The following is a 17,698-nucleotide window of genomic DNA, read 5'->3' on the forward strand; positions in this document are numbered from 1 at the left end:
GAGAGATACGAGCGTAAGCTGCTTTTGCGAGAAACCACTGCAAGGCTATTTATGATAGTTAAAAGGCATGTTTAAGGAAACTTTGTTTTGATGCCAATGATCGACCATGTGGTAATGCCTACAGGATAGTCATGGCAAAGAAACCAAAGCGTTACCGCACCACTTGAAATGTGATTGGAAACGGCAGAAGCTGGTTCTGCGGCTCAAACCAGGAAAGCCAATGTGGAACCCATCGGCATACAGACCAATTTGCCTACTGGATACGGTTGAAAAGGTTCTTGAAAAAGTGATCTTGAATCGTATACAGCGGTACTCCGAGGGCGAAGGCAGACTGCCCAACAATCGATTCGGCTTTCAAAAAGGGCGATGCACAGTCGACGCCATTCGAACTGTCATCAAAACGGCTGATAAAGCCAGGCTCAAGAAGAGAAGAAGGGATCGTTTATGTGCGGTAGTGACACTGGACGTGCGCAACGCATTCAATAACGTCTGCTGGGCAGCGGTTGCATCTTCACGTATAAAAATGAGGATACCGAAATATCTCTACAGATTAATGGAAAGCTATTTCCAGAACCGCAAGCTACAATACATGACTAGCGAAGGATTTCAGGAAATGAGTGTGACAGCTGGAGTATCGCAAGGGTCGATACTGGGTCCGGTTCTGTGGATCACGATGAGGTGCTGACATTGAGCCTACGAGATGGAATAAAGTTAATTGGTTTCGCGGACGACGTCGTGCTTTTAGCGGCGGATTACTCTACAGGAATTGTCAAACTAAGAGCTTCAGAGGCTGTACAAGCGTTGAAGAGCTGGATGCTCACCACAAAACCGAGATGGTCCTGATATCAAACCTAATTTCAACGCAAACAGGCAGTATTACAGTTTGATCAAGTACTATCGAATCAAAACGCGAGTTTTAATATTTGGGTGTGATGATTGACGACCGGCTCAGCTATAAAAACCACGTTGAGTATGTGTACAAGAAGGCAGCAACAGCAACGGCCGCACTCACGAGGATAATGGCGATCAACTCGGGGATCCGAAGTAGTCAGCGGAGGATAATTTCGAGTGTGGTTTCGTCAATCCTTCGGTATGGAGAGGAGCCTGGAAATCTGGTCTTAAGATCCAGTGAAACCAGCAGAAGTTGAACAGTGTAAAGAGCGAATGAATTTGGGCGTTATCAGTGCATACCGCCCATTCCGTCGGAGGCTGCATGCGTTGTAGCGGGAGTCATGCCCATCTCGGTTGTGTTTGTGGAGGGCTTCTTCTGCTACGGAAATAGAGGCTTGCAAAACTTGCAAACACGAGCCTGGGATATCCCCATGCCCAACTGGCGGCAGCTGTGGGACAGCTCAGAAAGAGGAAGGTGGACCCATCGTTTGATCCCAAATATCAAGGAGTGGATGGAGAGATATCATGGCAAAGTGGATTTCTATATGACGCAAATTCTGACTGGTCATGGATGCTTCATGAGGTATCACCACAAGTTCAGACATGTAGCCTCGCCGGTATTCCTGATATGAGCGATGACGCGGACGAGAAACCCAAACAAGTGGTATTCCACTATCCAAGATTTGAAGTGTGAAGTGTCAACATATTCGCCGCCTGCGGACCAGACACGACAGCCAAAAACATGTTGCAGAAGATGTGTGATGACATCAAAACTTGGCATGCAGTCTTCGATGGGCTCGCCCGGATAATCACTGCTCTGCAAAGGAGTTGGAGACTGACGCAAATTGCGCAGGGGTTTAGTACATAGTACATAGTATATACGGTTCCATTGGTTCCATGGACCCACAAGAGTTCTGGGAAGACACGGTTCTCGACGTGCCTCGAAGTGCCCTGATACCGATTCGTAAAATTTTTCGTAAATTAGAGTTTTTTCGTTGTACTCTGTTTCAGCCATGTTAGTTTAATTACCACTTATTCCCAAAAACTACACTTGGTATCGTAGTGTATTGTGAGCAATAGACATTTGGGTCCACTAGCAGTTTGGCGAAACGCGTTTTGCAACACCCTTCTGTCCTACCTTACCCCAAATGACAAAATTTCGCAGCAACTGGTTCAGAGAATCAAAACATTACCTACTGATATCTTAATGCACACGGAATCTTGTACCGTACCGTTGGTAAATTTGCCAATAGAAAGCAGTTGAATTCGGATTCAAAGCCAGTAATTCTTGAAGACAGCACTCGCATCTTGCACACGGCTGACGGTTTGGTTTATTTTTAACTTTCTATCCATCCACCATATTGCTGGCTGATAACGCCGCTAATATGGAAGCCACAGGCAAGAATAATAATAATCATCCCGGACTGACATGCTTCCGTCTATCGCCTCCTATCGCATCGCATCGTCCATCGGATATCAAAATGAGATGAAATGGCGGAATATTCCATGACGTCGCTTGGTTTGTTGCATTTGTGTAAAGATAACAGCCAGGAGGTGCCACACTTGCTTGATATGGTTAGGAGAATCGTTTCTTGGTTGCGTATTAGGTTTGGCTTTTGCATAGGACACTCCAAGGAAAATAACTGGGGATGTGGGTGAAGGCTATATTGCAAGAGGAAGGATTGTTGCATAACTTCAGGGGATGGACTACTGCAGGGCTAAATCACGTCTCGATGTAGATTTTAGATTTGTTTGCTTCTTGCGTTTTCTGTTTATTTACATGACCTACATAAATCTCTGCCTTCCGTAACGATTTCATTCCCATGCACGTACCCATATCGAGTTGGTATTTTGCATCCCATATACGTTGGCCGTCTCCATCCATATCGAAGATAAGAATGATTTTATTGGATGCTGTCAATTCCAGAAATTTCAAGTTGACTGCAAAAGCCAATCCATGTTTTGCGTGTTTTCTCTCCAAAGAGTTAGAAATGATAAAATGGAAAACTCAACAAAATCCAATAAACTGAAAAATATCTTATTGGGTACCTATTTTACTTACATTTCTACTCATTTCATTTCTGTCACAGGGGTGGACTGTTTGAAATCAACATGAGATCACGTGCATCACAAACCGAAAAAATTTAAATAAAATCATAGTTTTGAATTTCATATAATATTTAATGTTTAAAAAAAGGAAATTGAATAAACAGGTTTAAAATTTTTCCTATACAACAACTAATAAACACTTTAAAAAGTTAAAGCTGTATCAAATAATAAATTTATTCGCAAACGCAAAAGAAAATTCCTGATAAAGCTATCCTTATCTTCCCTCAAGCAAAAAGTAAGACATATTTGGATTGCCTTTTTTTTATCAATTTGATTTACCAGTCTATTTCATGGTCGGATCGGAAGATGGCACGAACTAAACAGAAGTATGTGAATGAAAAAACGTGATCTGTTGTAAAATCTCTCGTGTTCGGCACGACCCACATGAACGATCTTGGTTATCAAAATAGATGTTTCAGTTTTGCTGACTATGACACTCAGAATAAATATGAATTGAATCACAAATGAGAGTTAAACTCAAAAAGTAGCAATCAACAATTCTAAAGCTGAATTCCGATCCGGGCGTTTATGTGTGGACCACATCACAACGCCATGAAAAATAATGGAACAATTCAACGAATTCCAGGACTCTCTTCTGCTGGTGTTCGTTGATTTTGTACAAGCATTCATCTGCTTGAATCATGAAAACATCAGGGCGGCTATAAGGCGATGATAAGATGCATCCTTGTCTCACTCCAGAAGTTACCGGGATTGGATCATACAAGACACCGTAGTTCAGGACCTTGCACGAAAATGCCGGTGCTTCAATGAGATGGACTAGCTTCTCTGGGAATCCTCGTCGTCTAAGAGCCGACCAGATGTTTTCATGGTTCAGTCGGTCAAGTGATTTTTTTCGAATTCGTAAATTTGCTCCAGTATTATTCGTAGCTTTATGATGTGGTCAACACACATTCGGATCGTAATCCAGCTTGTTGCCGTCCGAGTGTAGTGCCAATTTTCTCCTGAATCCGGTTTACTATAACTTTGCAGAGTATTTCGAGAGTTGTACAGATTAACGTTATGACTCGCAAGTTACCGAAATCTGTCAGGTCTCCTTTCTTTCGGACCTTTACGAGGATACCTGTCGGCCGGGAATGTTCCAGTATCCCAGATGTCAGTGAAAAGATGGTGCAACATTTGTGCTGACTTGCTATTCGTGATTCGGGAGAATTTTTCGAAATGCTCAGTCCAACGTTTGAGCTGATCTGTTGGTTCTGTCATTAGTTCTTGCGCCACTAAGGCGGCATCATGTAGTTATCGGATATCTCCAATTGCGGCGGTTCTTTCTCCCTCTTCGGCTAGAAGGTTTGTTCAGGCTCTCTTGCTTCGTCTACAAGCTCGTTTAACTGCTTTTTCCTGCTCCGCATATCGTAATCGGGCGGCTGCTTTGGCTGACCCGGTACATGCCTGCTCAATTCCGACTTTCGCCTTTCTCCGATCATCGATCATCCTCCAGGTTTCATCCGACATCCATTCACTTCGTCTTCCACAAACTTTACCGAGAGTACAATGGCTCGTCGTGATAAAGGCATTCTTGATTCCACTGTTCTTCGACTGTTCTGTCTGTCGGTAGCTCCGAAGCTCGGGATTCTAGCTGTTCAACGTATGCCCTTTTCACCTCTGGATTCTCCAACCGGCGGACGTCCTATCGACAATCAACTTTCTCCTCGCGCCGTTAGACACGCGTTACTCTCAGTCGTATCTCACCAAGGACGAGGTGATGGTCAGATGCAATGTCTGCGCTCTGTTTGTTGTGGACATCAAGAAGGCTCTTTCTCCATTTTCGCCTGATGCAGATGTGGTCAATTTGAATTCCTGTTCGGCCATCTCGGAATACCCAAGTGACCTTATGTGCTGGTCGACGGGGGAAGAGCGATCCTCCAATCATCATGTTGTTGTTGCCACAAAATTCTACAAAAACTCTCCATTTTCCTCATCTGTCCTAGACCATGGCGCCCCATGATGCGCTCAAGGTCCTGATTGTCTGAGCCAATTTTTGCGTTGAAGTGGATTTGAATGTCACCCTTCGGAATTTTCTCTACCACGCTGTTCAGTCGACTGTTGTGGTGATGTCATAAACATGCGTCATACTGTAAATAAGATCTCCTATCAATATAGCCATGTACGCCTCCACCTCATGTTACCTCGAGTAGCATACTTGTGTTGCCTGTGTACGCAGCACGGCATTCGTGTGTAGGCCACCAACCGTAGCACCTCGGCTCGCTATCACAACTGTAAAACTGCTCTTTCTCCTGCAAATCGACAACGTCGGTTGACGCACAACACTGGACTATTGCAAGGATTTTAACCCGTGTTCTGAATCTGGCTACGATTATTTTTTTAATTATTGGTTCCCATTTTATAACGACCGCATGGACCTGCGGGCTTAACCTTCCCATGCCGTTCGGGTCAATATTTATGACCCGATGCGAACTTAAATAGTCAATTTTAACCGTCATAACTCTTTTGAAAAAAAAAAAATCGTTAAAGTTAGAAATTTGGATCATATTACTTAAACCACGAGGTACATAATCTGTAGAAAAAGCCGGTGACCACCGGAAGTGCCCCAACGATAATATTATTTATTTTATTTACATAGTATTCCGTCTCACGACATAACTTGACGAACATAATTCCTAAAATTCACTCGGTTCATAGCAACCGTACTCCAATTTCTCGGGCACTCCACGTTCGCCAGATCACGCTGCCAAAGATGGTTCTTATCACTCGTCGCTCGAATACTCCGAGTGTACGCAGGTCCTCCTCGAGCAATATCCATGTCTCGTGCCCGTTGAGAACACCCGGTCTAATGAGCGTCATATACAGGTTACACTTCATGCGAGGGCTAAGTCTTCTCGACCGCAGTTGCTTGTGGAGTCCATAGTATGCACGACTTCCGCTGATAATTCGCCTCCGGATCTCACGGCTGGTGTCATTGTCTGCGGTCACCAGTGAGCCGAGATAGACAAAGTCTTCGACTATCTCCAGCTCGTCGCCGTCGATCGTGAACTTGTTATTACTGGACAAGCGGGTTCGGTCGGTCTCGGATCCGCAGGCCAGCATGTACTTCGTCTTGGACGTATTAATCATCAACCCAATCCTTCCTGCTTCGCGCCGCAGATGATCTGCCGACTATATCAATGTCATCGGCAAAGCAGATAAGTTGACTGGATCCGTAGAAAATCGTGCCCCGCATTTCGCCCACCGCTCGTCGAATAACACCTTCTAGCGCCACGTTGAACATCATGCAGGATAGACCATCACCTTGTCGAAGCCCCCTGCGCGATTCGAATGAACTCGACAATTCACCCGAAATCCGCACACAGCACTGCGTTCCATCCATCGTCGCCTTGATCAGTCTGATCAGCTTCCCGGAAAAGCCGTTCTCGTCCATGATTTTCCATAGCTCGTTACGGTCGATCGTGTCGTATGCGGCTTTGAAGTCGATGAATAGATGTTGCGTGGGGACTTGGTGTTCCCGGCATTTTTGGAGGATTTGCCGTAATGTGAATAATCTATCTCCCCTGATAATATGTGAGTACCGATTTTCATGATTTTACATTCATTGGTTAGAAAATTTATTCTAGTTTCTGAATCTATAAAAATTCGGTTGATGTCACTTATCCGATTCGGCTTCGAACGAAAAAAAAAACCGAAAATGATGTGTTCTCAGAATTTCCATATCTTCGTATCGCTTTGGCGTATTGAAATAATTTTATTAGTTTTGAAATTGTGAAAAATAAATCTTTTCAATCATTTATAAAAATTGAGGGTCATATGGAAGTTTTGACAGCTAGCGTTGAATTTCCGAAAAATGCTTCTATGTTTTAACTTTTGCTTTGCAGCGCTGTATCTTCATTTTATTCGAACCGATTTTTAAAACTTAAATTTTAGTTTAATTTTGATAACATGATCATCATTTTCACTTCATACACATAGTATCTCAAATATTATTGTTATTCGTAATACGAAAATGAAAAAAAGAAAAAAATCGTTGTTTTGGGACCCAGCTGTTATGATGCGCACATTTCTCAATTTATTATCGTGATTTCCTAAAATTTTTCATCAAACTTGCCCACTTTTTATATACTCAATGATAGATTTTAATCTCGACAATCGATTGATATGCTTTTTATGTGGTTTTTCAAAAATTTGTAGCAATGTTTTCCGAATTTACTAAAAGTTGTCGGAATTCGACCAATTTTCAAACGATTTGCTGCAAACAAGCACAACCCCCCGGGAGAGCTCAAATCAAACAAAATCGATTGCTCTCCCGGTCGTGCTCTCGAAATATGCCGTCCTATAGCAGACTGAAGGAATCGCCCGCATGCATACGTAGGGTAGCTATACCTACTCTTCAAGAACGCATAACGTTCTTCCAATATCTGAACTCTGTGATTTGCAAACTGTTGTATATGTCTATGATAATCTACACTAGGGTTACCATATTCTGCAGCGTAAAAAGAGTACGCTGAGAAAAAAAATTCAAAATTATAAAGACTAACACAATTTATTCAAGAACTATGATGTTTTATGCCATTCAAATCCCGCTAATTTGTTGCAAGATATGTGACTGACACGACAAATGCACTGTATTTTAAGTTGATATACTAGTTTGAAAAAAAAACTGCATTTTCAAAAGAGTTTTTAATAAAGGCGTTTTTTTTTATTCTTTAAAACATTTTTGAAGATTCGTGCGCTTTTTATCCGTGCACTATGTTTTTAAGAAAATTGTAGCTATGCAAATTGTCTACTGTCCAGGAGTTCAACAAAAGAATCAAAACTGAAGTGTTGTGCAGCGAATGTTTTAAGAGTTACATCTCTTTTATTCATAAGAATACAATCTTCATGTATCGGAAGAAATAAGTTAGTTTATAAGAGAAAATTTAATTTAATTCCTTTCACAAAAAAAAGGGAACATTTCATAAAATTTCACAAAAAGAAGGGTACGCTCATTTTTCAATCGAATAAGAGTACATGTAGAGTACGTATGGTATCCCTAATCTACACTCAATTGGAAGTACTCAAAACCTGAATTTAACCAATTTAACTACGGGGTTGCGAACTAATAACACTCGCCAGTCAGATTTCTTGTAACGAAGCTGATCCACAACATTAGGGCAAAAAAGAATTTCGTTTATTAGACCTACTAAATAAATACAACACCTTACCAGCTGAAATTAAAAACATAACCAATCGTTTCATGTTCAAAATGTGGTACATTTTTTGAAAAAAAAAAATAATTAAAACCATTAAAACAGTCGATCATCAATCATTTGTTTTGTCTACCCTTGGTACATTTGTTGCGTTAATGTCTAATATTATCATTCTTAAAAATTTTGTTATTTTTATTTTATTTTAAGAAATTATTGAACAAGTCCAAAAAAAAATTGTTTTTTAAAGGTATGATTTATTTCACCTTTTATATTCTAGATTTTATTGAATTTTTCGATAAAAAATTACTTGATTTATATGTTTTGTGCAATGCTATTGTATGCAATTTTGTTGCATACAAGGTTTCGTACGTATTTATCCAATTTATTTGTTTTTCGCCTTATTTTTTTTATTTTTCCCCCTTCGCGATGTTCCAACTCCGAGTGACAAACGAAGGATTTGGAATTTGTTCCGGCCTTGTTAATCGTTTAGATATAAAACAAAATCATGTTCCCATTTTTTCAAGATGCAAAGAATATAAGAACATATTATGATTATGATTATGATTATGATTATGATTATGATTATGATTATGATTATGATTATGATTATGATTATGATTATGATTATGATTATGATTATGATTATGATTATGATTATGATTATGATTATGATTATGATTATGATTATGATTATGATTATGATTATGATTATGATTATGATTATGATTATGATTATGATTATGATTATGATTATGATTATGATTATGATTATGATTATGATTATGATTATGATTATGATTATGATTATGATTATGATTATGATTATGATTATGATTATGATTATGATTATGATTATGATTATGATTATGATTATGATTATGATTATGATTATGATTATGATTATGATTATGATTATGATTATGATTATGATTATGATTATGATTATGATTATGATTATGATTATGATTATGATTATGATTATGATTATGATTATGATTATGATTATGATTATGATTATGATTATGATTATGATTATGATTATGATTATGATTATGATTATGATTATGATTATGATTATGATTATGATTATGATTATGATTATGATTATGATTATGATTATGATTATGATTATGATTATGATTATGATTATGATTATGATTATGATTATGATTATGATTATGATTATGATTATGATTATGATTATGATTATGATTATGATTATGATTATGATTATGATTATGATTATGATTATGATTATGATTATGATTATGATTATGATTATGATTATGATTATGATTATGATTATGATTATGATTATGATTATGATTATGATTATGATTATGATTATGATTATGATTATGATTATGATTATGATTATGATTATGATTATGATTATGATTATGATTATGATTATGATTATGATTATGATTATGATTATGATTATGATTATGATTATGATTATGATTATGATTATGATTATGATTATGATTATGATTATGATTATGATTATGATTATGATTATGATTATGATTATGATTATGATTATGATTATGATTATGATTATGATTATGATTATGATTATGATTATGATTATGATTATGATTATGATTATGATTATGATTATGATTATGATTATGATTATGATTATGATTATGATTATGATTATGATTATGATTATGATTATGATTATGATTATGATTATGATTATGATTATGATTATGATTATGATTATGATTATGATTATGATTATGATTATGATTATGATTATGATTATGATTATGATTATGATTATGATTATGATTATGATTATGATTATGATTATGATTATGATTATGATTATGATTATGATTATGATTATGATTATGATTATGATTATGATTATGATTATGATTATGATTATGATTATGATTATGATTATGATTATGATTATGATTATGATTATGATTATGATTATGATTATGATTATGATTATGATTATGATTATGATTATGATTATGATTATGATTATGATTATGATTATGATTATGATTATGATTATGATTATGATTATGATTATGATTATGATTATGATTATGATTATGATTTTGATTTTTAAGAATATGATCATGAATCCAAAAATGCAATAAGTTTTTTTTCTTATCAGCTTTTATTCTTGAAACAACCTTTGAAAATAGGTAAAAATCATTTGGATTTTTATGACGAAAACTTTAAAATTGAAAAAAAAATTTAAACTTATTATCAACTTTCCATAAGACCGAAAGTACTTTTAACTTCTGCAAAAAAAAGTCATAGATGGTTTCTTTTGTAAAATTCGGGAAATTTTACAATTTGAAAATAAGTTTTTAACCCAATTGAATTTGAAATATCTGTTAAAGCAAACATTAAATCGTTTTGCAGGATTTAACACATTTGTCAAATGTGTAAAATAAATATTCGTTTCAGAATTTCTTCATTAATTCAGTCATACTATTGATGATATGTTTACAAATTTTTAGAAACTGTAGGTTCTAACTCTTATTTATCATTTTTCATTATATTTATCAAAATATAATCCCATATTTAATTAGGTATAATAAACAAACAAATTCAGATTGTTATTTTATAAAGAATTGTTTGGTCATCAGTTTATCAATGATTGATTTTACCTTAAACTCAACTCAACTTCATTACAAAATTCATCAACATCATATCACCAAAACTAGAGGTGACAGACAAAATCTGACAAAAGATTCGATCTAAAATCACCAAATTTTTAATAGTCTTCAAAATGCTGTTCAAAAGTGTTTTGTTTTAATTTTTAAATAAATTTACCGCATATTGAGGCCATTTAAAAAAAATGTTTATAATAAGTTTGTCTTTGTTTTTCAATCCTGTATTCAATCCTGTATTGTGTATTGTGTTTTCAAAAATTATTTTCTAGAAAACCTTTAAATAGAAATTTTCGATAAGAAAAAGGTAATTTTAACATTTTGTCCTTTCCTGGGCCCAGTATTCTCATAGACGACGACAAAATATTCAAAGCTTAAAATTTTGAACTACAAAACAAATTGACAAATCAAGAAATCACCCATTACCCAACCTGTTCATTAATGCTTTTTTTGCCCCTCCTCCCAAAAAAGGGTTCTTCGTAAGGGCCTAGATCTAAAGCCAACAAATAAGAATTTTAAAACAACTAACGAAATGCTATCCCTTCGAGTTACAGGAACAATCATTTATCAAGTCATAACATGGATAAGATCATTCGGAAAATTTTGGAAAACTGTTAGATTTTCAATTTGGACATTTAGAGCAAATTTATCAAAATGAAGTGGTTTTTAAAATAAGTTGGTACTCATAAAAGGAGCTCAATTCGAAAAACAAATGAAATTCTTATTTCGGCTTAGATTGCTAAGGATAAACATTCTTCAAAGTGTCAACCGTTGACTCTGCTGAAGAAAATTTTGAATGAAACAGCGTTTTCAGTAACTATTCAGCGATAGAAATTGTGATGTCAATTATTCTGCAGAGCTCTATTAATTCAAGATTTTATAGTCTTCTGACAATGTATCACATGAACTTGAGATGGATAAATCAATTAATGACTACCTTTGTCTTCGTAAACTCGTAAAAATCGATACTTTGTTCATTTTAATAGTTATTCCTCCAAATGATACCTCAGGGGTGATTTTTCAAATTACAGTCCGTTAGTAACCCTTGAATTAAAAGTAATCACTTGATGAAATCTATGGTTGCAGAATCCAAAATTATAGGATATTTTCTTCAAGCTCAATAATCTGAAATAATATTGTTCTGAACGTATTGTTTTGGTAAATTTCCATTCGAGATCTTGCCTTTTTTTGGCTTCAACCTAAGACAGCTAGCAACCAAATAACAGTGTTAAATATGTCATAAATGAAGCATTTCAAATTTCACAAATATCAGTTGGATAATAGGTAGTTAAATATTTGTGCAACAAGTTGCAAAAAAGTATCCTCTTGGCATAATTTACTAGTGTAGTAAGCTCTGATTTCTTATTTTTGAATCAATGTTATGAACATCAAACCGTTATGGTCAACGGGTCAATTTTTAGTGGCACGTACAAAATTTTCAAAGAAGAAAAAAAAACGAAAATAGCCCAGATCATTCCTCAACCAAGTAATATGCAAATGCTTACGTCTGTGTGTATTCGCGAATGCGCCCGGTAATTAAAATAAGCGCGATTGTCTGTCTGTTAGCGAATAATGATAGATAAAACCATCACTTAGCAGGGCGGCTGCCCAAGTTACGATTGGGGCTCGGGAGAAATGAAGATATCAGTGATTCCTTTCCCAGATTGTATAAATAAGACACCCGAGATCCGGAGCCTGTCAGTTGCTGTTCAGTTCCAGATCTTGCCCTAGCCGCAGATAAACAACCGGTCGTCTCGAGACGATTGACTTTCGTCGTCCGTCGGGGTTTTGAAATTTGAATTCCAAAGTCTCGTGCCTTTTTTTTCTTTTGTGAGACCAAGGTCCGGTCTGTTTTGGTTTTTCGACAGATTCGTCTCGTTCAAACCTGTACGAACCCGATAATCCTTGCTCGTATCAAGGATCGGTGCAGGTTAAGTATTTACCAATCCATCGACGGTCAACGAGCCGGTGAAAGAAATCAACAGAAAAACGAACGCGAATTCGTACCATGTCTGAAGCCACTTGACATCGAAATTCTTTGCTAACAGTTGAAATCCGTAAGTGGTATTTTTTTTTAATTTTGGCGGAACGCCCCAACAAACTGGAAGTTATGAGAAAAGCTCAGGATCATCGGCATTCAGTTTTGAACCATTCTCACAAGAAGCGTCGTACCGAGGATAATAGTAACAACAGCAATTGTAGTAGTACAATTGGCAGAAAAAGTTGCATGGAAACAGATGATTTGGTGTTTATAATTGAGAACATCAAGAGTCAAATTTGAAGATAACGAGATAAACAACGAAAACGATTTACGGCGACCCGGATCTTATCTAGGTGAGTATTGCACGCGATCTTCCAGAAGATTAAATGAGAGCAGATTCGTTGCTATGCTTGCTTTTGGTAGGGATCGCTTTAATTCATGGTAGATTGCAAGCTTCGCATTTCATTTATTACAATACTTCATCTACTGATACGTTTTATAGGTGGTATTCTCATTTTCGTACTGTAAAATAAAATTTTATTTAAAACTTGTTTTCAATTTGAAACATCAAACTCAAGGCTGAGTAAAAGGGGCTAAACCCCCTCCCCTTAAAAAGATTTTTTCAAGTAAAATTTTCAGTTCAAGAATTAATTTACAGTAGTAACGTGAAATTACTTGATCCCAAAAAGTGTATAAAGTGTAAATAAACATGTCAGAAAATTTGCTCGCTTCCCGAGGAATTTTATTCTAAATCAATTTAGACCTTAGACATTTCATACTTCAACATTGTATGATGTTCACGATTGGAAACTTATTTGCAATTAATAATTTTGATTTAAAATTCAATAAACCGCTGTATTCAAACTCAAATCTAGGCACCCAAAAACCCAACCTGGTTTTTAAAATTGGTTTATTTTAATGTGTATTTAAACAAATTCATCCATTACTTTGTAACTAATCCTTCTTATAATTAAAAATAATCGATTATATTTATCATTACAAATTTTATGCAGCTACGAAAAATTCTTCAAGAAACCAATTTCAGCCTCAATTTTATTTCCTGTTTCTTGTTTTTCAACTCCACATTCAAAAGGGTTTTGATTTATGACACATTAGACTGAGTCGTTTTGGGGTCATTTTTAAATGTCTCAAACCCTGGCGTCTTAAAATCTTCGGTTTGGTTCAAAACTAATCCATGATTTTTTTTGTGGAGTTTTTGAGTAACATTTACATGAGTCAATTTGATCTATATAGTTTGTATAGCAAAATTGAATTTTTTGTTCTGAAAAAATCAACATTATTTTTGCTTCTTCTATGGAAAGAGCCTGCTAATGGTTTTTGTTCCAATTTAGAATTTTTTTTAAAGGAAATTTACTGTTGAACAGCTTTGTCTAAGGCCGTAACTTCGTACTTCATTAGGCAAAAAATTTATAAGCTGTTTAACAGGGGTATGTCTTTTAGCATTGAAATACAATAAAGTCAATTGACACCGCTAATGGTACTCGTGAAGTATTGCATGAAAAGCAGTATTCATGTAAATGTTACTCAAATATTCTGCAAAAATCATGGATGAGTTTTGAACCAAAACGAAGCTTTTAAGATCCCAGGGTTTGAGGAATTCAAAACTGACCCTAAATCAGTCTAATGACACATGGCCACAAAATTAACATTTTTTGTGGTGCTAAGAATTTAAAAGCTTTTGGTGCTCCGAAAATTTTCAAAAAAGGTAAAAATTATTTAAGAAAACTCTGCACATTTCTGACAAAACATAAAAAAAACATATCAAAAAATTAAAAAATAAGAGTGTTTGTAAGATTTCTCAAAGACCCCAAGAAATTTTTCTTTTTTTTACACTTCCCAATTTTGTGAAATAATAGATTTTGATATTTTTTTTTAAAGAAGTGTTACCTGAATTGAATTCAAGATATTTCAAAAAGCGAAGTTCCGATCATTTTGCAGACTTCCACAAATTTGTTGAATTAAAAAAAACAAAAATTCTCAAACTTTCAGTAACTTCAGAAATGCTTGTTGTCTTTGGAAATGTTTAGGAAATTTAAAATTTTACTTTTTTCGATCATGCATCATCATCATCGAAATATTATTCCTAAATTGAAAAAAATATAATAAACAATTTTCGAAAATGTTTTTCCTGTAGATCTGTAAGTTAAACAGTAATCAATGATTGATTTGACTAAAAACTGATTTATTTTTATTCTTAAAACTTCATGTTATATTTGTTGTTTTTATTCGTCGACCTTATCAGTGAATGTGTATATTTTTTAAGTAAGCATTTTTCAAGATTATGAGAATACAGGTGAATAGAACGTTATGAGAAATAAATTGATATTGAATATTAGCGAGTGGAATTTTAATCAAAGCATTTTTATCAAATTTCATCAATTTGTTCTTCATGGAACGAATTTTCATTTTCATAATGTTTAAATGTTCTTACTAAAACAACATAACTTGAACTGATAAAGTCGATAGTTTGAATTTACATTTTATTTGAATGTTCACATAAATTATCCGAATTTAATAATGAAACCAATGATTTTTTTTAATATATGTTTAATAAGGTTGCCTTTGTTTTTCAACTCTGCATTTTTATATTCTTCAAACATGTAATCTCCTTGAATGCCTATAATAAGGTTGCCAGAATTTCTTTCAGCGCCTATCCGGACCGGAACCGGGCTATTTTATCTGGAATCCTGACAAAATCCGGGCATTTGATTTCAAAATTCTCGACCAAAATCCGAGCAAACCTGGTAACTACACATCAAAAATCAAGGAAAAATCTTTTGAAAAAAAATTATGTCAAAATTTATCAGCAGATTTCAATTCGTATTTTGGGGTTTAGAAAAACCTTTTATGATTATTTTAATGAAACTTGCTCAAAAAATCGTTTAAAACACATTAATAAAAAAATTTACAACACAATTTGTTTTTTTAGGTTTGATTTGAGAATGACAATGACAATAAACCCGGCCAAAATCCGGGCAACCGGTCCGGACTGGACTTTTCCCAAATTTTATATCAAATTCCAGGAATATCCGAATGAATCGGGCAATCTGACAACCTTAGTCCATAAATCTTGTTTTTTTTTTTAATAAGAAACACTTATTTTCTATCTTTTTTTTTCTTCCGGAACCCAATATTTCAATCGACGGTGACAAAATATTCAGAGCTTTATGAAACTTTCTCTTAATTTTATTGTTTGTTTTTGTATTGTTAATTTATCTATTCGGAATCGATTACAGCATAATAAAAAAAATCAAACTAGCATTTCATTCTGTTAACTGGAAAAAATCGAATTTTGAAAAAAAAGGTTTGATCGCTGACTTCCATCACTGACACTTTGAAATGAAACAGAATAAGTTCTTATTTATTTAATTTCATTCAATCATAATCTTTGTATTTGAAATAAATTCACTAAAGTTCAAAATGGATATTTTTTCCTTATAAAAAATTAATTTTTCAAATCGTGATTGAATATTATTTCAAATTTATGATAAAAACAGGAATTTTTTAATCAACTCTTGAATTGAAAATAAGAAAGAAAATATAAACTAATATGGTTCATAAATAACAATTTATATCATTTTGCCTAAAATTGAATCATAGTTAACTAGAAATCTGATCAGAAAATTATTTTATTATTCGGATTCAATTTTCCTTAAAAATTTGGTGTTATGTTTCATGCATACTGTTTCCTTGCACTGATTTTTCTGCCCAAAGCTTTAAGTTCTGATTCAATTCGAAATTTTAATTCGCATTCGTTTTAGGTATTCCAAAAATATTGTCTAAAAATATCTAGTTTAGAAAATAAGAATCAAAATTTTGAATTATTAATTAATAACTTGCATTGGAACTTTGAAATTGCATTGATTTGTAACTCTGATTCTGATTTATTTTAAATCGTATCAATTAAGTATACTTTTAATTTTAATTTTTTTAACTGTGAAACTTTACCAACGTTTAAGCATTCGTGTCAATGTTAAGTTCATTGTTTTTTCGAGTTTGTATGATATCATGAGTTAGAAAATGTTTTAAGAAATAAATTAAATTTCCTTTCTTATTGTGTATTGAACCTAACCCCTTTTCATGGACGGATTCTGCGCACAATTATCATTAAGGGTATATTAATTAAAAATAATCTGCAAGCTAACTGCAATATCGTGTTTTCCTAATTTGTCACATTTTCTAGAAAAGTTGATCTTTATAAGAGGTTCTTTTCTTCTCTTGAAATCTGAGATGATGTTTTCAAGAGCCAAAAGCTCTGATGAACGTTCTGAATTCATGATAGTGGACAACTGTATCCGGAAAGCTCTTAGGCATGCTTGAAAAATTGGTTTTGATATTTAGAGTAGAGAATTAAATATTAAAAAAAAACTATGAAAAAAACATTGAATGTTTTACAACTTCGACCCTGGGGAAATTTTTTCCAAACAATGAGAGTAATTTGTTTGAAGGATTGTTTCAAATATGTTACGAGATTATGATGAGTTCATAATATGCGTTTTGGAAGTTGATATTTTGATTCAAAAATAAGACAGCGGTCATGAAATCGAATTGAGGTCACGGCATACATAGTACATTTTTATGGGCTGATGGTTTTAGCATTTGAAAGATGCTAGCCATCATAGCTTTGGACGAAATACACGAAGTAAGTTGATTAAATCTCTTCAAAGAAACATTTAGATCCCATAGGGTAACGGACTTATTTTGGACCGGGTACATATTTTGGACCACCTTTCAGCTTTTTTCCAACATTTCCCTCATAAATTATTTTTATCATGAAAATTTTGAACAAATATAGTAAAAGCTACTTCTTATGATTCTAATCATATCAAACATTCTATTCAAATAACATGGCAAAAGAGAGAAAATTGAAAATAAAGTTTTGAATTTTCACA

General features: G+C 34.3%; 2 protein-coding genes across 3 annotated transcripts in view; one reads left to right on the top strand and one right to left on the bottom strand.

The window, feature by feature from the left end:
- Nucleotides 1-17,698, bottom strand: part of LOC129746986 (substance-P receptor-like) — a 191,941-nt gene that overhangs the window by 145,814 nt on the left and 28,429 nt on the right. The gene's annotated exons all lie outside the window — the stretch shown is intronic.
- Nucleotides 12,484-17,698, top strand: part of LOC129746985 (proton-associated sugar transporter A-like) — a 54,550-nt gene continuing 49,335 nt past the window's right edge. The window contains exon 1 of one of the 2 annotated variants that reach the window (XM_055740984.1): nucleotides 12,484-13,138. The gene's annotated coding sequence lies outside the window, so the exon portion shown is untranslated. The remainder of the gene's footprint in view (nucleotides 13,139-17,698) is intronic. The other variant, XM_055740987.1, reaches the window with a different exon arrangement.

The sequence above is a fragment of the Uranotaenia lowii genome, chromosome 2, assembly GCF_029784155.1.
Source record: "Uranotaenia lowii strain MFRU-FL chromosome 2, ASM2978415v1, whole genome shotgun sequence".
NCBI classification, from domain to species: domain Eukaryota; kingdom Metazoa; phylum Arthropoda; class Insecta; order Diptera; family Culicidae; genus Uranotaenia; species Uranotaenia lowii.